The sequence below is a fragment of the Ixodes scapularis genome, unplaced genomic scaffold, assembly GCF_016920785.2.
Source record: "Ixodes scapularis isolate PalLabHiFi unplaced genomic scaffold, ASM1692078v2 PGA_scaffold0__279_contigs__length_252992795, whole genome shotgun sequence".
In the NCBI taxonomy this organism is placed as follows: Eukaryota; Metazoa; Arthropoda; class Arachnida; order Ixodida; family Ixodidae; genus Ixodes; species Ixodes scapularis.
In genome coordinates this window covers 113,371,982-113,394,380 of record NW_024609835.1, presented here as the reverse complement: position 1 = coordinate 113,394,380, position 22,399 = coordinate 113,371,982, and the positions used below count along the sequence as shown (strand labels likewise).

The window sequence follows — 22,399 nt, the reverse complement described above, 5'->3', positions numbered from 1 at the left end:
GCGCGTCCATTCTCCGAGGCTACATAAGCTGGCCCCGAAGGTTGGCCAGGGGGCTCTCGTCGGCGGAGGCCCTGGCTCTACGGAGCTCGGTTTTTCTTTGTGGGCCCCCGACTTCCCGTGAATCTGTCTAATGCGGCAGCGCGGGAAACCGACCGGGTGATACTGGCAATTGAGCCAGCGCCCAGACTTTTGATTGTCTAAGAGCGAAGCGTGCTGACATTGCAGTCAATAAGCACGTCTTTATCCGAACCCGAGAAACCTTCTGTGTTTATAAGTGCTAAGCCCCCCAAAGAGCGAATCCCACATCTGGCGCCCCAACGTGCGGCTTACCGTGGACTGCAAAGACAGCAGCATCCATCTCCTTTCGCTAAGATAGCGAACCAGGTCAATTTCCGGCCAAGGATCAAACAGGTGGACAAAGGGAGAGGCGAACGCCCGACACCCGACGCCACTCAACGGCTTAGTGGCCACGTCAGCCACGCACGGACACAATGCAGTGTCTTTTCAGCCGAGCTCGCTTTCAAACGGAGGTGACTAAACGCCCGGAATACGTCCGAGGCATTCCCTTTCGGGACGACGCCAGCCTACTTCGCTGGGGAGGCGCACCTGCGCTTTTCGAGGTCAACCCCGTTCTCGAACAAAGCACGGTGACGCAACACGAAGCAAGTGCAGCTTTTTGCCTTCGAGACGGCTCGCGGGGCCCACCCAGAGTGGACACCCCGTCAGCGCACAAACTAAAAGCGTATCTCGGAGCGAGAAAATGCGCTGTGCCTGCAACACCGGTCCCAGTCTAGCGAGGTTGCGGAGACCGCCGATGGTGCCCTTCGTCGCCGCGTCGACGGACCAGTAGCCATCAGGTTGACCAAGCGACCCCGGAACAAAGGCCCCCCGGGAAAACTGAGTGAGTCAAAACGATTTCCTTTTTACTCCGTCTTTCCTTCCCGCTATCAAGGGGCAGAGGACTAGCGTGAGCATGGTTTTCGGCTACTAGAATTTAGTATTTTCCGTTTACCCGCGATTGACTCCGGCCAAAAGTCAGTGAGCGTCGCACGCAACAATAACGTTAGGAACCTTTCAGGGCCACCTATCGAGTTGCAACCCCGTAAGAGCGACGTTAATGGTGAAAACGCCGCGGGGTCCGGGAGCGGTTCAATCGTGCTACCGGACAGTGCAACAGGTTGAACAGCGTCCCGGGATGATGGCGTGTCCGATTAAGGTGACCGCCATGCGGTCACTGGACGAGATCGTGAACCACGGCACTCAAGGTGTTCGTTGGGAATCGACGGTAGCACCGATGAGTTTTTGACGCTCAGCAGAACGATCCGGGGTGTAAATATGTGAATAATTGTAAATATTTTCGCGGACTCTGCGGAGTCGGGCGGTGCGTCCGCCGGGCGGTACGCTCGCCACTAACGTCGCTAAGCAACTCGTATTGTTGCAGACGGGCTTTGGCAGCCGGGCAGCGTACTCGCCGGGTCGAGCAACTCGTGTTGTTGCCGATCGGTGCCGTAAATAGTCTGGTATTGCTATTGGCACGGGGGTTTGTTTTATTTGGGATCGGTTTCTGTTCTTGCTGATGCGGATAAACTCGTGCTACGGCGCTTGGCCTCTACGAACATTGCAGTTCCCTTACAAAAATGAACAATGAGTTTCAATTGAGCTTCTAATGTGTTTTTATAGAGTCAAATGAAACTCATAAGAAACTCATCGTTAAATGAGTTTTATCATTACCCACTCCATATCTATTCTTTTGAGTTTACTCATTACAAATTCAAGTGAGGTTTATCGTTACCCAATCAATATGAATTCTTTTGAGTTTACTCATTACAAATTCAAGTGAGGTTTATCGTCACCCAATCAATAGCGATTCTTTTCTGTTTACTCATTACAAATTCAAGTGAGGTTTATCGTTACCCAATCAATATCAATTCTTTTGAGTTTACTCATTACAAATTCAAGTGAGGTTTATCGTTACCCAATCAATAGCGATTCGTTTGTGTTTACTCATTACACATTGAAACGAGTGTTATAAAAAAAAAATCAATAAATCTACTCCCTACTGCATTGCACCCGAAGCAAATAGCGCGTCGGTGCTAGTTCTGATATACAGATTTATTTCCTGCGCTTAAAATAATAACTGTATTCACCCTCTTTTACTGTTAAAGGCTTATTCAAACGATGTATGTCTTCAACGCGCCACAGTTTAGCGAAACCAAGATTTCGCGAAATCGGCCTGTTCACACGTGGAGTTTGACGCGCGAAACCTGTGACGTATTGACTCACGAGAATTTCGCCAAACCTTGTCTGCACCAGGAATATTGAGCGTCTCGCATCAAAATGATATGAAGTACGCACAGTGTGAAGAGACAGCCTGTTTTATTAATGCCACTCAATGAATTTCGTCAGACTCGGCTCAACGGGTTTACTAGTTCTGCCAAACCCGGGAAAAACCGCGAGATGATCTCGAAGCATTTCGGACATTTTTGCACCGCTAATAAAGAACGTTATCCCCAGTCACCATGTTTATATACAGTGCTTGCACCCGCCGCGACTGTTGACGAATCTGCACCGCGCCCCCAATCCGTACTGTAGGCGCCGTTAACACACCTGCAACCGAGCAGGACCAAGACTCGCCGCCCGTCTGTCGCTCGACATGTTTGTTTTGTTTTCTTTCGGCTTCGGCTCGGATACGGAATCGGCCAAAAATCAGACTCCTCCAAAAGCTCGCTCCTCCTCGAAGGTCAGACGTCATAGCGAAGTCCAGCGGCCATTGGCAGCGTCCGCGTTTCTCCTTCGGGAGATTGACGGGCGTCGGTGAGGTTTCAGCGAAAAATTGCTCCAGAAGCGAGAAATACGCGCCACTTTTTTCGAAGGCGCGCCACTTTTTCGGTTGCGTTCAGACGGGGAATTTGTTTCCCAAAACCTAGTTTCGCGACACAAGATTCGCCAACAAGATGCATCATGTGAACAGATCTATTTACGGCGCCCCTCTATCGCGATTTAGTCAGTTTCGGTTTCAGTATTGCAACTTTTACTGGTTTCGGTTTCATATTTTAAGGATCGCGTCTTCGACGCCCCATAGGTAGCGACACCAGTTCTTTGTATTTTTCTTTTTCCGGCATGGTTTCGCCATTTTTGCGACCGTTAGGTTGTTTTTCCGTTTCGCGGTATGGAAATGCCTTTAGAAATGGAAATGTGCTAATTTAATCAAGTTTATCTATCTGTGAAGTTTTCTCTTGTGATGATTATGTTCAAGAAGAGCGCGGAAGGCCGACGACGCAACAGAACGAGCAACTCAACGCAGTTGGTAAGTGTACTTCTTTGTTTGCATTGTACGCGTTGAACGAGAAGTGAACATTATGGAGTTTTAGAATAATCTCGTGGCTGCTGTGCATGCGCAGACCCAAAACAAGCTTCGGACTCGAGCTTTGGGGCCCATTATTTTTCGATAATAGCGTGGGTACCTTAAAAGGCGGCGTACCGCAAAAGGCGGCGCCCACGACATCTCCGTTGATTGCGTCTTCGACGCCGTCGCCCTCTCGGGAACTGCGTGAGTCGCACTCGGCGACCGCGGTCGGTATGGTCGACGCGTATTGAAAACGTCACGGATCGCTGGATTCACATCTCAAAGCTATCGAGGCGCGTGTACTTACGATCGCGGCAGACATGTAAGCATGCCTGGGTGGTGGATCGTCTGGGCTTCGTAAGTACAACAGAGCAGCTTGGCAGCGACAGAAACAAAACATGCGGCATTGAGTGTAAAAAAACTACAAAAATGTTACTCTGGACAAAAAGCTTGTTTAATTTTCAAGATAAACCGTTCTAACTTTCAAATAAAAGCTGCCGCGACATATTGGTGGCGTTTTAAGCGCGAGATGCTTGCGTTTGGGGGGGTCCCCTTCAGAGAAACGCTATTCTAAAACTCTTCGCCGCAATCCTCGCTATTTTGCCGTCCGTAACGCGCGGTAAAGTAGCGCCCGATATTCTAAAACTCCCCATTTTCTCGTTAAGCTAGAATGTTTTTTTTTTCTTTTTTTAACTACCGTAATATCCCGAGTCATCGCCCATCCCCGAGCCATCGCCCACCCCATTTTTTGGGCCAATATCAATTTCCGAAAAAACACCGAGTCATCGCCCACCCCTTCAAATACCCCAGCGCGGACTCTGCGATCCGCGAACACTCATCCTACCCGAATGACGCGGTCGCGGACCTTACAGTTGGAGGACGTCCGTGACAAAGTAAAACGAAGGAGGGAAAGACACTTCTTTTTGTTTACGCATTTCCTCCGTGAGCGACCCCAAAGTGGTCGTGTATCCGTGCGAAAAGAAAACGATGGAGATAACAAAATAAGAGCTTGTTAATGTAACCGCGGAGTGTTAGGTCAAAGTCTGTCTCCGCCGAAGTAAGGTCACCGCGAACCCGCTCCTTCTTCCCGCCCGTCGCGACCGCGGTTGTGCAATATTTTAGGCAAAGCCAACGCGTAAATAAAGCGTTGCTGGAACGCCCTACACAGACGTTTGCAGAGCGTCCCAACCGTGCATTGATAGCCCGCCGTGCACGGACGCACGTATGTACGCGCCAAACAAGAAAGTTTCGCAAGAGCTTGCGATTGACAAGGCGCCCGACTTGGCCCGACGCCAAAATATTTGCCAACGCGACCGCCGGCTTTCCCGCTTTCCCAGCATTGCTCTTGGTCGCTCCTTTGGTCCGCTCGCTCGCTCGTTGCGCCTGGTCGGTTTGTCTATTTGCTTGTATACTTTTCTTTTTTTTACTAACTAGGAGAACATAGTGGTGACATTCTTTCACGGAACAAACGTTCGCGCTATATGCAGATCGGCGGTGTTTCTAGCGCGTATGCAAGCAACGGACTTCGCTATAGTAAAATATTCTTTCGTGAGCATTTTTTTTCGATAAAACAATGAAACTAAATCAAGTTTTGAGTTTGATGTATCTCTTGTGCATCAGCGCTAGATACGCAGAGAAAAATAGGCGGTTTTTTCCGCTTTATTTCAAGTGTTTGTGTTCACCCACCGAGACATGGCCCACCCCACTTTTTTAATGAATTTCAGGCGGTAGGGGGGTGGGCGATGACTCGGGATTTTACGGTAGTTGGGTTTGCTTTATCTGTCCTAATGTTTGTATCTATGTGTAGCGTAATGAAAAGTTGTCACTCATTCTGTGTATGGTCCGAGAAAGTGTAGCTCATGTCAACAGAGCACGTATTGAATTCCTAATGCTACTTTCGGTCCGTTGCTTTAGGAAATGTCTTATTGGTCTAGCAGTGTACTGATGTCTTTCAACTATAAATTGATTACATTGACAATACTTCATTACATTTCCGAAGTCAGACTTCCTTGGAATTCGGTTCATGCAGAGACAATATTCCTTTTCAGTCAAAATGGTTGAAGAGGATATCCATCTTTTGTTTTGAAGTTATGGAAGTGGACTAAATTGTACTGTTAGGACAAACTTCGGTCCCCTGGCTTTCTAGAATTGAACTGGGTTTATATTTGTCGGTTAGAACTTTTGATAAAGCAGTTGTTCCTTTTGCCTCTTTTTTTTTCTCTTTCATTTTGCAATTGTGATGTGATCAAGCCGAGGGCCGCAGTTATTCCCAAATGAAGCAGCAGCAGTGTGTTCCCAGCTTGCGTCACTTCGATTCATTTCAAGGCATGCCACGAAATTAATGCCCCTGTTCATACACCGTTGGAATTGAGACTGACTTCAAAATGCAGTTCGACACAGTGTTTAAGCGGTATGAAACGTCTGTTGAATGACCTATGCGGTTGTCACAGGTTCGTGGTTGGTCAACCCGAAACGCTTGTCTTCCTCTTCCCAATGGTTTGAAGCTCGGCCGGCATTATACTTTTTCATACTTAGCGTGCAACGCTGTCAAAGCTACTGGCGCGAGTGCGTGGCTTCATCTGCGGTTTTGTTTGTGCGAGAAGGCGTGCAAATGATCAACAAGACCAAGCCCCACGCTCGCGCCAGTAGCTTTGACAGCGTTGCACCTTAAGTATGAAAAGGAGTATAGTCTCATCCGAGCTCAAGCCTTTGACGCTCAGGTAAACATGTGCGAGGATTGTAATTGACCCTGCCCCCAAACCACCTATAAACAGGCCAAAATGACAAAAAAGACAAAATTTGTGACAGCGGTGTTCGAGAGAAACTGCAGACGTTTAATTACCCTGCCTGAAACTTTGCAAACATTTCAGTGTGGTTGCACCTGTGTGGGCGAGGTAAATCCACTATGAAAAGACCCTGAAGTGACGCCTTCAGGATGCCGAAAATAATTATGGTAAGTTAGAAATTAACCCACTAGTATACTTCCTAAATATTTGGGCCGGGTGTCGATTAAAAAAATTTTAACCCAGTTCATTTGTCACATATTTTCAGGCATAATATCTTGAAAAGAATGGAACTGCAGATGTTCCAAACTGGCTGAGGTAAATCAGCCTTGCAGTGCACCAAGGTTTACACTGAACATACTTTTGTGTATTGTCCACGAGGTGTAGCTCTTGCATTGAAGTTTTATGTTGTAGTTTCTTCAATGTTTGAACTTTCAGCGCGCCAGCTGGGTAGTGTGTAAATGTTTTTTTTTATAGCGCAAGCAATATCTTAATCCTGGTGGCAGAAAGTTTCGGCTAGCAGTTGACATGGTTGGACAACGGTGTGCATGCTTGCTTTCTCTGAAGCGGCCAATGAAGCGAAATAACAGCATGTGCGGATTGTTCATGCATTTAATTTTTTGTTTGTTGTTCGTTTCAGACTACATGTGCTCCCAGTACAAGGGGTGGCCCTCCAGGCGCTGACGACCAGCATGTCATTTCTGCTGTGCTGTCGAGGGAAATTTAAAGGGTAAATATTGCAGCTGCAGTTTTTTCTATTCTATCCCTGCTACACTTCCTGCGAATTTCTGTGCATACTTGGTCTTTTTGTTTTCATAGTACTGTAAACTTTTGTTATAGTCCGTTGCAACTATAGAATAGCACAAGCCCCTCCCACAATTCCCTTTGCTCGCCATGATTGGCGGTGTCCTCTCGGCTCTCCTCCTCTCTAGTGTTTGCTTATTAAAAAGAGTGAAGGGCTTTGTGGGAAGGCCTTCTGCTATTCTAGAGTGGCAACAGAGTATAATGACCTCAGTTAATTTAACCATTTCGAAGAGTCCTAGCGGGCACCCATGCATTTTTATGGAAAGGACTCTGCATCATATTTTGAACCGAGAAAATGACCCCACAAACGGGAAAGCACGGGCTTTCTGCTACAAAATTAACGGAACCAAACTTTGTTTTCAAGATCAGACCGGAAAAAGTCGACTCCGGTCTTAAACGGCGAGTAACAGAAATCCTGTGCTAGTCTCGCCACGTTGGGAAGCTAATGCTATGACCCCCATCTTGATTTCTTTAATGCTTGTTATGGCTGTTTTCACATCTGGTATTTTCACTTTTTTTGGCCAAAAGTGAGTGGCAGGTCACCATAGGTTTCCAGAAGAAAGTGGTCGCATATGCAGAAATTTCTAGCAAGTTCGTAGCGCAGTGGCACTTCGTCGCAACCGAGGAAAAACTATGGTATTGTTGGTGCAAAACATTAAGCCTCACGACTAGCAGCAACTTAATCATGGATATACTGCACCGTACGGCGTTTATTTGAGCTCTACTCCACTCAAAATATTACAGGGGCACTTAGGTACCCCTTTGTGGATTGAATGCGAAAGCATTGCCATTCCTAACGACACTTCCTTTTTTTTTCCTCTATTGTTAGGAATGGCAATGCTTTCGCATTCCATCCACGTATGTATAACTAAGTGCCCCTCTAATATTTGTATTACGTTACATAATACCGCGTCAAACATCATGGTACGTCATGTCGTCACGTGAAGTGTGATGTCATCGAACCGAGGACATATTTTTATGACCATCTTTCGGGCACATCAACGCCGATGCCGTCAAACATGATGAAAAAACAGCCTCAGATAAACAGGGACAAAAAACGGGTAAAGACATGCCATCTTTTGCTGTAATGGGACAAGCTTCTTTTTGAGGGGAGAGTAATGTCGCATTCCGAAGCGGCTGAGATAGCACAGCAGCTAGCATGCCCGGCTCTCACACAGCAGCACCGGGTTCAAATCTCAGCCGTGAAAGCACATTTTATTTTTTCTTTAATCCTCTGTTAACGTTTGGTACAACTCGGATTTTTCGCTCCATGGACATATAATGCTTTGGCATTAAAAAGGCACATCCAGTCAGGAATGTGCCTTTTCGTGTGGTAGGGTCGTACAGCCGCTCACCACTTTGAAAATCACTACTGAAGTACAAGGGGGCGCTAATGATCACCAAATCAGGTTCACGCCATTCATAGGTGAAGGATCCTTTTGCGTGCACTGAAGATTTGTGTGGCATTTGCTTTCGTTGATTCATTGGCGCATCTCGCCGTTGATCGCAGTCCTGCACCTGGTTAGCTCTAACGGGCTGGATGGACAGCTCGGCAGACTCGTCGGCTGAATCCTCCGTGTGTAGTTTAGCGTTGCCCTTATACTGCTTCAAGTAGGGATGCATGTGAACAGTGCGCAAAACACATGCCTCTTGCCCACGCTTCTATATTCATTACTGGTCGCGGCGAAATAGCCAAGTGATGTGCGGCCATGTTTGCCCTAAAAAGTTTGTGAGACATTTTGGATAATGTCGTAATATTTAGTTGTAAGTCACTCAAAAGGTGCGACAAATTTTGTTTTGTTAATACGGATTTCTTCTCGGGTATCGTAAGTTTGCTTTTTAAACTCGGCCTCTGATGTCTCGATCCTCCCAATAATTGAAACTTAGTGTGGCGGATCCAGACCTTTGTTTGTTTTGGGGTGGGCGGAAAATTTTTAACGATACTATTCTCCCATTCTTTCTTGTTCAAGGGGTTCCACTCAGGGGGGTCCACTCATGTCCAATTGCCTCCGAGAAGGGGGGGGAGGGAGGGGGGTCCCCCCCCCCCTGGATCCGCCACTGTTGTGAAACCTGCAGTTGATACTCACCCATTCGGAGCATGGCTTTATGATCCGCATAGAACCCTATTACCGGTTCCTTCCTGTCCAGTGTGATTAAAAATACTTGTTCAGGATAGTAAACAAACAAAAAAATTAAATAAAAATACACAGGGACAACAAGTAGACATAAAACACTGGCGCCAGTGTTTACCACCACTTATTGTCCACGTGTTTTTTGCGGCGCTTGTCTACGATCATGGATCAGTTGGCCCAAATTGCCATGTTAATTCTGCGAGATGCCTATAAGTCTTAGCTTCTCTATGTTCAAATTTGGTAAACTTCATAAGCGATAACATCTGCTCGCTTATCTTTGGTAGAACTTTTCAAAAGCCGAAATAAAAGAGTGCAATGCAGCAGCAAAAACAGTGAGCGATTGATTCTCGCAGACTCGGGGGCAAAATATACTTTTGCATTATGGTGCCCCTGACAATGTTATTAGTGCCACTCATTAAACTATCAAGGTAGTGTGTAAATTAAGTGCCTGGGTGAGCAAAAATGTAGGAATTGTGAATGTGACCTGCATTTAGGGCTGGTTCACACATACAGTGCAGCGCTAACTCAGTCCTGTTAAGGCAACGAGTCACTGCTACTTCCATGGCTTGTATCGTGTGTTCTGAGGGTCCTCCTTTCCTAAAGGACTGATGTCCCGGTTTGTAATACTGATTCAGCGCTGAGGTAGTGCTGCGCTGTGAACAGGATGCCTTGCGCGGACATTGAAGTTTAGATAAGCAGATCAACGTGTAACTGTGCATCTTTTTTCTTTATAGGTTACCAGTACAAGGTCTCCCATGGACATGAAGGCAGTACAAGGTCTCCCATGGACACAATGGCAGTACAAGGTCCCCCATGGACACGAAAGCAGTGTACCGTATACTCGAATTTTGCATTTTTAATAAACCAGTTATTACTCCTTCACACGGTTTTATGGAGGCATTTTCCGAACACTGCATGCGTATATAGGCATACATAAAAGTGACACTTGCACTCACTTTCCCCTTTTCTCAAAACAACCGTTAGATCCGGACCACATGTTATGCAACCTATTGCCGTCTTTCCCCTTAGAGCCGTCTATCTAGAAACCCACGCTAGGAGTATAATTTCTAATACATTTCATTTGAAAGTCTAGATACACTGCTTTGAGTCTCTGTTGAAAATCAAATGTTAATTTCTACTGCGTTGCAATTCAGGTTTTGATGGGCCATCTCATTTGGTATATTCGGACTCGTCGGAATATACCTAATGAGATGGCACGTCAAAACCTCAAGTACAACGTGGTAGAAAAAACATTTGATTTTCAACAGAGACTCAAAGCAGTGTATCTAGACTTTCAAATGAGATCTATTAGAAATTCTTATGAGGTGGCACGGCAAAACCGTAATTGAAACGCGGTGGCCAATAGTTTTCGTAAACTCCTTAGGGACTCGTTACAAAAAATCAATTGTTTTTCAACACATACTCGAAACGGTGTCAATAGACTTTCAAATTATATTCATATGAAATACATTGGAAACTTTATGCGGTAGCTTTGTCGAAACATCAATTGGAACGCGGTGGCCAATAGTTTTCGTAAACTCCTTACGGACTCGTTACAAAACTCGTTTGCATTTCTATTGAGACTCGAAAAGATGTAATGAGTAGACTCCATAAACTGTCAAATGAAATTCATTAAAATTTTTTGTAAGGGTTCAAGGGGGCTGTCCCGCGCGGCTGGGAATTCGGTGCTCTCCTTTGTTCGCGTTGGCCAGGGCAGCACGCGGCTCCAAGACTTTTCGAAGTTAGGTCGCTGTGCTATACCTGACCACGGGCATTTGTGTTTTAGCCTAAGGTAAAAGGTAACATGTTTGAAAAATAACAATGTTGGCGAGCCTGCCCGATTGCAGCCCTGCATCGTTTCAATATCACAAGAAAGGACAGGGTGGTGCATTTGACATTTCATTGCGCCCGCAAATCGAAGCGATTAGGCATCGTTAGCAAAAGCAGCTACAAAGGACTTTGCCTCGTCGAACTGTCACCAACAAATCCATTGTCCGGGGTGATGCGAGTCAGCTTGGTATGTGGACATCCGTGTTCACATTAAGCGGAGTCGTGGAACTATTTTCACAATAACTTCGCAAGCCGGGCCAGTGCGATGCACGTGACTCACGGCAGAAAAGACACCCTTGTCTCTGCCTTTTTCTTTTTTTTTATCTCTGGGTCCTTGAGCACCCAGGGATTGGTCGAGTGTCCTCAGTTGGACGGCTCGACCTTGCTCGGAATTTCCGAGGTTTCTTGTGGAAAGCAACGGGAGAGGGGGCAGAGCGCAGGTTGCATTCCAGTACCAGGCGGGTGTGAGTCATGCCGCGGCCCACGAGGGGGACAACAATGCCGGGGCAGCGTCATCATTCGCCGGGGCAACGTCGTCATCGCCGAGGCTGCCTGTCCCCCTGCCGGCCCGAAAGACTTGGTCACTTCCGCTGTGATCAAGATGGCATCACGTGTCCTCCTGCTGCCTGGTTCCGTCTCCAACCCTGGGAACCTGGAGCTGGGACTTGCTGCCATTCAAGGACTGCAAGTGTCATTCCCCGACACACTTTGCCGTCTCGGCGACCCTGCTGCTGCCCCAACCTGCGGATTCCCGTCCCGATGCCTGGACCCCCCCCCCCCCCCTGCAAGCCACCTGCACTGCGGGTGGGCGCTCGTGCCGACGCCAACGACGGGGCGCGTCGTCAGGGTACGCTCCGGCGTCGTCATTTCTGGACTTCGGCCAAGACATCGTCCTGTCCCTGCGCCATGGTGAGCCACGGACTTCAGCGCCGGGAGCGTCCCCGAAGATATTTCATTTGTCAACCCTAGCATGTGGGGGTCGGTACCGGACGCGGTAGTTTTTTTTCGGTTTCGTTTTTTTATTTCGTTTTTGAGAGCCGGTAGGCCGTTTTATTTTTTTTGGCCTACCTTAGCCTTGAGAAGGGGGGAGTGTGGGAACCATGGGGTTCCCTCTATCCCTATCCAGGCCTAGCTTCGAGCAGGCCGTGGGAGCCGTCGTCACCAATGGCGTCGGCCTCCCGGATACAAGGAACCATGAGGCCGAATACCCCGAAGGGGCCGGCTCTCCCTTGCCCATTTTGGGTGAACGCGCCTTCGGCACACCCTTGAGAGTTATAATGGACGCGACTGCTAGTGGCCTCCCCGGGCGCGTCCATTCTCCGAGGCTACATAAGCTGGCCCCGAAGGTGGGCCAGGGGGCTCTCGTCGGCGGAGGCCCTGGCTCTACGGAGCTCGGTTTTTCTTTGTGGGCCCCCGACTTCCCGTGAATCTGTCTAATGCGGCAGCGCGGGAAACCGACCGGGTGATACTGGCAATTGAGCCAGCGCCCAGACTTTTGATTGTCTAAGAGCGAAGCGTGCTGACATTGCAGTCAATAAGCACGTCTTTATCCGAACCCGAGAAACCTTCTGTGTTTATAAGTGGTAAGCCCCCCAAAGAGCGAATCCCACAACACAGATGTCAAATACTTGCAAAAGAACGAAAGAATGTTAAAGACAGCTAATGTGGGGTCCGCCAGAAGACTTTTGTCGGCTCCGATGGAGGGTAATCAACTCCGAAACACGGTAATTTTGAAACTAAAAGGTCGACGCCGCGTTAACTGGCACAGTCAGTCTGAGGGGCCCTCGCAGCCTTACTAGGCAGATTTGTGGGAAGGAGGAAGCTGCAAAAAGAAAGTAGGGGATTTGATGCCGAGAACCTACACCAGCGACAGTCACATGACAGAGTTTTGTGGGCCGACTTATCTAGCCTGCGGAAAATGGACGCGCCTGAGCTAGGTGATGTGGCTTAGTCCGGAGATTGGTTGCGTCCTGGGTCACTATCAAGTACGTGCCGGTGGCACATCCACCGAAGAGGGCGGGGGAGGCACCATCCTCTTCGAGAAATGCGGCCTCGTTTCGTATCCGGGAAGCTCCCACCATGGCGGTCCCCACGGACTGCATGTGCTAGGCCTACGTGCGGAGGCGGAGGGGATCACGTGTTTCCCACAGGTTTCAGATGCCCAGAAAAAAGCGCGTTATGAATATCTTTTTGTATAGCAAAGCTATTCGATGAGCTTCACTCATTTACATAATATAGAGTCAGTGCAAAAATAAATGAAAACGCACTGTGTTTGCTAAGGCCCATCTCAAGAAGAAAACAATTTGATTTTGTTTCTTTCTTTCATGTGATGTTTTGTGTATTTCTGCTTTAAACTGCATGGTAGTGTGGTGCTGTCACCTAATGTAAGAAATTTATTACATTTAATTTTTACTTGTGTTTATCGGGATACAAATTTTGTAAGCACTTTGGATTTTCTATTAGACTCTTCAAGAACAGCATGCTCATCAAGGTGTTCACCACTTAGCTTTGATGAAACCGTGTTTGTATTTGGTTTTATGTGTTAGCGCAATAAACATTTATTATTAATATTATTATTATTATTATTATTATTAAAGTGGGGGGGGGGGGGGTCGGAGAGAGGGAGGAGGATTTGGCAGGGAAGTGTTGAAAGCTTTGTTGGCAGAAATAAACATCAGTTTATGAAAGCAACATTCCACGGGTTTCGATGTAAACGGGCGTTATACTTTGCGTTTATTTGTTTAGTTAACGTATAATTCACATTAAAACAAAAACCGAAGATAGGAGTATAGTGCACTGTCCAAAGTGGCCTTCTTTAGCATAGTATACAGAAGTCGCCACACTTGGAAGCAGAACCTCCTGCAGTATAAACGCCCCTTTTTGTTGTTAGAATTTGGCTTTGAAGCATAAGCGCAAAATATGAAAATAGTCATGTCTTAAACATCTTTGTTAAAATAGCAAAAATGCATGATTCCATACGGAACAATCGGTGTTCTCTTAGATCACAAGGTTTGTGCTCGTATTATTTTGTGCAAACACCTGTTGCGGCTCACAATCACATTCAATACAAACGGCTTATTCCTTTCAATTATGTGTATCTTCAAGAAATGAAATATTAATGGGTCATTCGGCTGGGCATTCATAACGTATTCATGAAGTTTTTCGATTCTTAAAATGTTTCTAGCTGCATCCCGCAACCGTGCTCCACCGCACGCCCACTCTCAGCCGGGAGAAACGGACATCGCAGGGAGTGCCCTCCTTTCACGCCAAAGAATAAACGCCCGCTCCTGTCACCGAACGCACGCCAGGTTCATATATCAAAGTTGCAATTGCTCGTAGGATTACGTCAGTATAAGATCGTTAAGTACACCAGGTGCGTTTTAATTCTCCCTCGGGCAGTTACGAGGGCAACGTACTACCACACTCAACTTTCCCAGCAGCCCCGTCTTTGGGAATAAAATATGCCGCGGTGCCCAGGGGTCGGTTATTCATGTTTTATGACTGTTCAACCCTGCGCTGGGTAGTTTCAAATCGTGCGCATTACTTCGGTAGGATGTGCCGAAAAACAGGTCCGTTAATATCCTCGACGCAACACTAGTGGCCGCCGCTCCCAGCATGCGATGCGTGTTTCGTCGTCCGTTGTGTGGCTGCCGTGGCGTTCAACGTTTTGGGGCGAACATACTACATTTTTGCGCGTTTTAAAGCGACAACTATATCTGAGAGCCTTCAAGGACCTTCCTCGCTAACGTTGGTCAAACTGTACGTAGCAAGCGAGGCTATGAGACAAATATCGGCGACGACGGTTAGACGCTCTCCCGCGGCCCACGTAACAGCGCGCACGACCAATTGCGTCACTTTCTCCAGCGACTTGAACGGGAACTGCCTGTTAGTAATAGAGTAGGCGCGGAGGCATCTCAAAGAAAGTTATCTAATGCCCCCAAGAAAACGTTGCTGCATTGATGAAGAATAGAAGAAAGAGCTTTAAACATTTACCTCGCCACAGCTAGTAACGCCCATAATTTCGACAGTGAGTATACTTCTTCGCAAAACCCCCAGTAAGTGTAATCGCACCTTCATTTGATTTGATAGGATGGCTCAGCCAGACAATTTTTACAAGTCTCACGGTCCCTGGGGTTGAGTACACCCTCACACACGTAATGCTTTACGCTGGCGGTTGAACGTGGCCATCAGTATTTCAAACAAGAACTAATTTTGCTCCTGATATTACTTGTCTCTTTGGCGATCCACTGTGATCAAAGGGATAAAAAAATTAATCGTTTACTCTTAAGCGTGTTTCACATGCAGCAATTTTGGACCTGGAACGGCGCGATTTCTGCCGTCGCGGCGCTCGTGCCGCTCAACCGCTCGTTCTGGCCAGAGCGCCGCCACGGTAGAAATCGCGCCGCTCTAGGGCCAAAACCGCTGCATGTGAAAAACGCTTTAGGTGGGCTTGCCTACAAGTTTGTACAAAAAGCAGACGGTGTTGTCTGCTTCTGAGTTGGCGCTAAACAACACAATTTTACGCGATTATCTCGTGTAAGTTCTCGCTGATGTTCGCGCCATTGCGTTTGGTTGAGAAGCATCGGTATTTTATAACGTAGTATAAAATAAGAGTATCTTTTGAACATTTCAACAAGTTATTTTCAGATGCTACGTGCTTTACGTTAAGATGTGCGCCATGAGCTTCAAGGAGTCACCAACTGTGTAGACTTCTGCAATCCGCTCATGTTTAGGACAAACGCACTCATTCTCTAGCTCAGATGCTACCGCTAAAGCAGGCTGCCTGCCCATCTCAGAACATTGTTTGTGCATTCGCGACAACTGACCAGGCACAATTCTAACCAGTTTACTCGCTTACTTTGTGCGGGAAGAAACCAAGCTACATGTTGTTTTTTTTTATTCAGCAGGAACCAATTATACCCAAAATGCTCTGCTGTTCCTCAATTTCCACTTGTGTGTCATTGCATGTCGCGTAATGAAGATAATATTCACTAAAATGTGAACCTCAGAGAAGGCGTTAGAACAGCTATCTCAATTAGTCATGGGTTTACTCTGAAGCGCCGCCATCTCATCGTAACTCAGCTCGAGGCGTAGTTACGCAGTGGGATTACATATAAACTTGATTACAATGTATCATCGACTGCATCAGAGATGATTCCCATTAGGGGAAACGTCCACTATATAATCCCGACGAAGTAAGGAGATGATCTCTTGTCTCGGTCTCAAATGCTGCACTGCACGACACTAGCACTTTTTAAAGCGTGTCTAACGGATCAGCTGGTATTCACCGTAGTTTCCCTGGCTGTCAACGTGCCCCGCAAGCTTGCCCCCAGATTTACTTTGGATAAATTTTAAGTCATCGTGATGTTTCTAGCAACGAGCCATGTTAATCTTGAACCAAACAGCGGTGATAGAAAACGCCTCCGTAGTTGCTGCTCTGCTTATACAAACCGGCGTTTGTGCAACTGTTTTTTGATGCACCTTATTGTGTGAAGCTTATCACTACACATAATATAAGTCTCTAAAAAAAAGCAAAATTTCGTAACACCTAAGTACTTTTTAATAAGCACTTAAATGTACTTGTTTGATCACGTTTTGTGTAGTATTTACACAAAAGTACCTCATCTGTTAAAAAAAGTGTTAAGCGAATTGTGCGATATATAAAAAAGTATAATCACTGTACTTTCATAAAAGCTAAATTTATGTTGCGAAATAAGAGGTGCTGCTCGAAGGACTGTTCTAGATTGACACTTCTCCGCTTTTATCTGAAAGGTAGTAGAAGTCCGGGATAAACAAATAGCCAGAACAATAAAAGAACCTAGCACTGCCCCCAAATGTCTTTTGCATTTCTTACAGAAAACACAACTGATATCGTGTCTCCAAAAAGAAGACGCTTGGCTTCATTTTTTTTGTGTGTGTTTGTATATTGCTATCCTTCTTTTGTTTATACTACTTTTTTGCGTTTTTTTTAAACATACACAGTAGGTGATGAATGAAACTTGACAGGAGAGTTTTTTCTCTATATCTCTTATAGGGGGCTGCACGGGCACCCTTAACCGCGGTTAACTCAGCTTTAACTGCTGTTACACGTCACCACGATTACCGCACTATACTCTGGGACAACTATTTCACAAGATGTGAAGAGCGCGCGTGTGCTGCTTTGATGGGTGCTCAAGACGCTCAAACGCACGTGTGCCCATAGTTTTGACTGCATAGCCGCAGAATGTTGTCCGCAAGTATTGTTCGGTAGCTCTGGCTTAGCGGAACTGCAGTTAAGTGTGCCCATGCAACGAGTGTACTAAGAGTGATTTTTTATTTGACGAGGTTAACATGGTTGGAAGCTTAGAACACGTGCGGTCAAAACTCGCGCTGCAGGACACAAAAATCCTGGCTTCAATCCCGGCCCTGTTTTAATCTGAAAGAGCATAGCACTGGCGCGCGGTTGCGTCTAACCAGTATGTAGTGGAAGTTAAAAACACCACAGGGGAAACGGTGGCCGAGTGGGGTAGCGCACACCAGCTCGGAGCACTTGCAGCGAAAGTTCGCGCTGCAGGGTCCAGTGATCCTGGGCTCAATCCCCAACTCTGCCGGTTTCGATCTGAATGACCATTGTGCCGGCGTGCGGTTGTGAATCACTACTGTGTGGTGCACGTAAAAGACCCCACGTTAACGGTTTGTACTGCACTGACTAAATTTCTCATCTACAACTGGGAGGCAAATCGCCCGTTGAGGCAGACTAAGTTCTAGGCCGTATAAACATACACACAACCCAATTTTTTGTTGTTGAAAACTTCACAGTTTTGCTGCACCGGTTAAATTCTTCCTCTGGTTCCCAATCGAGACTCGCCATAAAATGTCATCTCGACCTTAATAAGTTTTGTATATTGCGCAAATACCGCTTAGAATAGATTCCTGACGTTTATAACTTATAAAACGTGTTAGTTTCTTTTTTCTTTTTTTGTTTTGTTTACGAACAGTTTTGAAATCAAATAACGGGCATCGTGCACCCCTCAACTCGCAGCCAAAGAAAACGGCCACGGGATCCTAAGTTCATTATGTGCCGCCAGTTTTTATCATTACCATGCGCTGTGCCCATACATCCAAAGTTGGATTTATGGGCCAAGCACAGAACGCGCTTCGATTTCCAGACATTGTTAAGGTTCGGCAATTTTCGTCACTGGAGCGATTGGACAAAAGTCACCACCCGAATGCTTGTCAAACTATTGATCATCATGATCCCAAATTGACTGCTCGCGCAATGCCCGGGTCCAATTTATGAGCCGCGTTTAAATATCCTCACTCTGGGTATGATGCTTGGAACGCGTCCCCAAAATGTTTCTAATGACCGCTTACAAATATATATATATATATATATATATATATATATATATATATATATATATATATATATATATATATATTCCCTCCATTTTTGTTTTATGACGTCATACAAGTGTCATGCTGCCGCTGGACGCAATTCGTGCGGCGTTACAGCTGTGGCTGTAGATCTGGCAGACGAGTGTTTTGGTGCAGCTGGACACTTCACGGAAGCTTCAGCAGCTTGGAGCTGAAACACCGCGGGGACGTTCGCCTTCGCTCGCGCTTTTCGCCAGCATTTGTACGACCGACCGTCAGCATCGCGGCATCCGACAGCGTGTCACCCCAGGCTTTTGTGACGTCATTTGTTGCCACTTCGGGACAACTTTGGATGTATGGGCGCAATAGGAGGCTAAACACACCAGTCAGAGACGCGCTCCAGGCACCGTACTCGGAGGATTATGCCAACACTGCGTCCTCCGAAAAGCGTCATCACGTTTCGTACAAAAAAGCAAAAAAAAAAAAAAAAAATAAAAGCTCAATTTTTTTTTTTTGTAGACCGCAATGAAATGTTTTTTGGTCAGTGGCGTTGCGTGCGAGTATACTTGGGACCAAATAACGCCAGCAAGCTTGTGTAAAGTGAAGAACAGTCAAAGTGAATATCGCTAGACTGCCCCTTTAAGCTGCTGCTTATACATCACACACAATACAGAGTGCATACAGTTTCGAATTCGGGTCACAGCGAGATCCCTGCTTCGAATGCCGCATGGCATAGAGTTCCAGGAGAAAACTTGGCACGCGGCATTCGAACTACGGATTTTGCGGTGACTCGTGTTTGCAGAATGTCTTTTGTGTGGTACGTAAGCAGTGTGGCCCCGGCTTGAAGCTGCCTAAACATATAACGATTTCACCCCTTTAACACGGGCCCCCTTAACCGCTGATAACTCATTTCGACTGCTGTTATGCGGCACCGCAGTTCCTGCTCTATTAGCGGCGAGAAGTTATGGTGGCGCCCTCCTACGGTTCCCCTTCGTGACGTCATTACCTTGCAAACAACAAGTTCGATGGTGTTTGTAAATAGCATGGTGGAAGCCTGAAATCATTGCGCTCTCAAAGGAACACTGCCAACACCGTCAAAGTTAAAGTTCTTTCATTCCTCTTATTTCCGTCGATGATATACCCTTTCCGACGTCATAAGTCAGCGTTCGGCCAATCGTGGAAGGCCGACCACAGCGACGCTTTCGGTCGCGCTCGTCGCCAATAGCTTCAGAGAGATATTTCAGAAGATGTGTATAGAGCGGGCTTGCACTGCTTCGATGGGTGCTCAAGACGCTCAAGTGCACGTGCGCTCATAGCTCTGAATGCATAGCCGCAATGTGTGTTCCACAAGTATTTTGTGCTAACTGTGGCTTGGCGTAACCGCAGTTAGGTCTGGCCTTGTGACGAGGGGATTAATTGGTTTAGGTTTGCCGAAGTCGTCCGAAAACGTCGTGTCACAAAGCGTTTGACAGTCGACATAAAAAAAAGCTAATCTTTGGCATGGCACATGAGGCGAGGTTGCTGAAAAACTAGCAAGAAAAATCGCGGTCTGCATGTAGAAACTGAATCATGTTGTTGTTGTTCTTTTTTTTTTCGAAGGCGTAGCTTAGCGGGTTATATAAACATAAAAAAAATTCAAGATGCAGCTACGTGCCTGTGAAAACTGGGAACACGGACATTGACGCAGGCTCCCGGCTTATGCCCGTATATCATGGACAAAAGTCAGTCGTGTTTGCTGTTCCAAATGAGAGATGGCGCGATATGTCAACGAAATCAAATGACAAATGTTAGCCATACTATTCAGTTTTTTTTTTTTTTTATTACATAAGTGTCACTCAGTAAAATATCACTGAATTTTGGATCGTTCAACCCTAATGAAGTGTCTTACGATCAAGAATATTTAAACTCTAACGCGTCTTTTTTTTTTTTTTTCTACACTTGCGCGAAACGAGAAAATGATTTTTTCGTCGTTTTACTTAGAGCGCATCGAACACTCTGCGCCTATAGCACGAATAGTAAAAAAATAACGCCGTACGCATCCCGAATCTCATCCTAGATTAACGGACGCGTAATCGAACACCAACTCCCGCAAAGATCCGCAGAAAGAAGGGAGTCGGAACAAAGTGGCACAACATAAGAGCAGCGGGGCTGACACAGGAAGTGACGACGTCACTTCCACTTCCTGAGCATACACTCTTTCGTTGACATCGATCGAGTCAAACTGTACGGAGAAAGGGTTCCTTCCTTCGGCAGTCGGCGAGGGCATCTTCCCGCGTTGCCAAAAATAGCGCCTCTCGCGCCGGCCCCCGTCGCCGAATGAGGGCTCAGGAGAGCAGACCTCGACCCGTCTTTATCCTCCCTTCTTTCCCTTTTTCTGGAGAACGGGGACGAGAGGAAGGGCTTCTATTTAAAGGGCCTCGACTCCACAATGGCCTTGTTGCCCCAGCGCGAAGCTTCGGCGCCGTCTGTTTTCCATAGGTCCCGAGCGGCAGTTTTCCCTTTCTAAAATGACCTTTGATGTAGAGCGCCTAGATGTAAGAGCGGGAGCAGCTAACACCACGAGTGGGCGTCGGGTGTCTGTTATAGATGAAAATAAAACCCAAAGGCGCACTGCTCAGACGAGGGGCCTTCATAGAGTTCGTATTATTGTCACGAAGGAATAGTGATTCAGCAGTGCAACTCGGGTAGGAGTTTAGCCTTTTAATACCCATTCGCCACCCAAAGTCACGCACTTTTGCCAGCAACGGACAACCTACCGCGGGCCATTGTCACAAAACCCTTCGTTTTGAGTGTACAGATATCAATCCACTTCAGTGAATCACTGGTCGTCGTTCTTGAAATATGTTCGGGCTTATTTGGCCGCACTGGAAGCGCCTGCGCTATTGAACCAGAGTGTCATCAACTGGGGCGTTGTTCCCAAACACCGCCACCAGTAGCTTGGGATACATCTCCTTGGCACCGCTTCCTTCGAAATGGAGAAAACGGATCACTGGACGTGCTTCGACTTTCTCGGCAAACGGTGTAATCTTCGTTTCGACGCGCCAGCGGCGTTCCGCGGTACCACAGTGGGCGATTTCATACTGTGCCGAAACTAGAGGGAAACGTGTTCATACCTGTTTTGTTAACCTTAAATTAATTTTTCTTTGTGCCCGTAACGCGAAATTTATGAAAGCCCCTCGAACATCGTAGAACCGACATCGGTTGTCCGCTCCAGACACGATGACAAAATTACCTGCGCACAAGACTCAACAATTTTCGAAGCATTTTCTTTCATACAGATGTGTGCTTCGGACATGTCTGCAGAAAGGTTTTATATGACCAACGTGACAGGAACATTGTGCATTAATGTAACACGTCTGAGACTATCTGTAGGTTTTTTTTGTGTGATGTATAGACAACGCGATTGCGGCTTTAGACGTGGGGAAGTTAGTCGGCCCCTGCGGGAGTCTGGTATCTCGGCTGTAGATGGTACATTTAGTCAGTAAATTGCGATCGCAAGCCTCGGGCCTTTAAGGGGCACTACGCAATAGTGATACACGATCGCAAGCCGGCACGATGCTCATCCAGATCGAAACGGGCAGCGGTGGGAATTGAACCCAGCATCCGGTTCTGAATCGCTATTGCTTTCGCTCCACGTGCTCCGAGCTGGTGTGCGCTAACACACTGGGTCACCACCGCCTCAAAAACACAGAGAACGTTTGCACTTTAATTACTTTAATGGCTGACACCTCCGGCGCGGATTGGATGCACGCGCGCGTGAGTGGGCTGCCGCGATGCAAAAAAGATAGCGGACGGAGTGGCTGAGCATAGCCTCCTGTATACTCACAAAACCTGGCAGTTCGACGACGGAGCCATAGAGTGCCCGGTCGCAGATTTGAGGCGCGAGCATCTGGTAGCACAGAGCATCAAAGAGCCATTTCTCGGGGAGCCTGAACGTCCGTGCACAGCTTTTGCAGCGGCGATGACCGGGAACACACTTGTTCGCTCGGGAGAAGTGTGTTTCGGCGTCTCGCCGCAGCGGGACGCCAACCACGTGGCTCTCCTCTCATCCGTTGTCTGCCGCTCGACCTTTTCCATTTCGGCGGCCGCTTCTCGTGGCAATCTGCCGGGCTTTGTCCGTATGTAGGAGGCTATGGGCTGAGCAAACC

At 47.0% G+C, this 22,399-nt stretch overlaps 1 long non-coding RNA gene across 1 annotated transcript; it reads left to right on the top strand.

Annotated features, from left to right (window-relative positions):
• The first annotated feature begins 3,121 nt into the window (after positions 1 to 3,121).
• Positions 3,122 to 6,809, top strand: LOC121835380. Its single transcript, XR_006077580.1, has 3 exons — positions 3,122 to 3,307; positions 6,217 to 6,299; positions 6,770 to 6,809. It is a non-coding gene; the product is annotated as an uncharacterized LOC121835380 (long non-coding RNA).
• Positions 6,810 to 22,399: the final 15,590 nt, after the last annotated feature.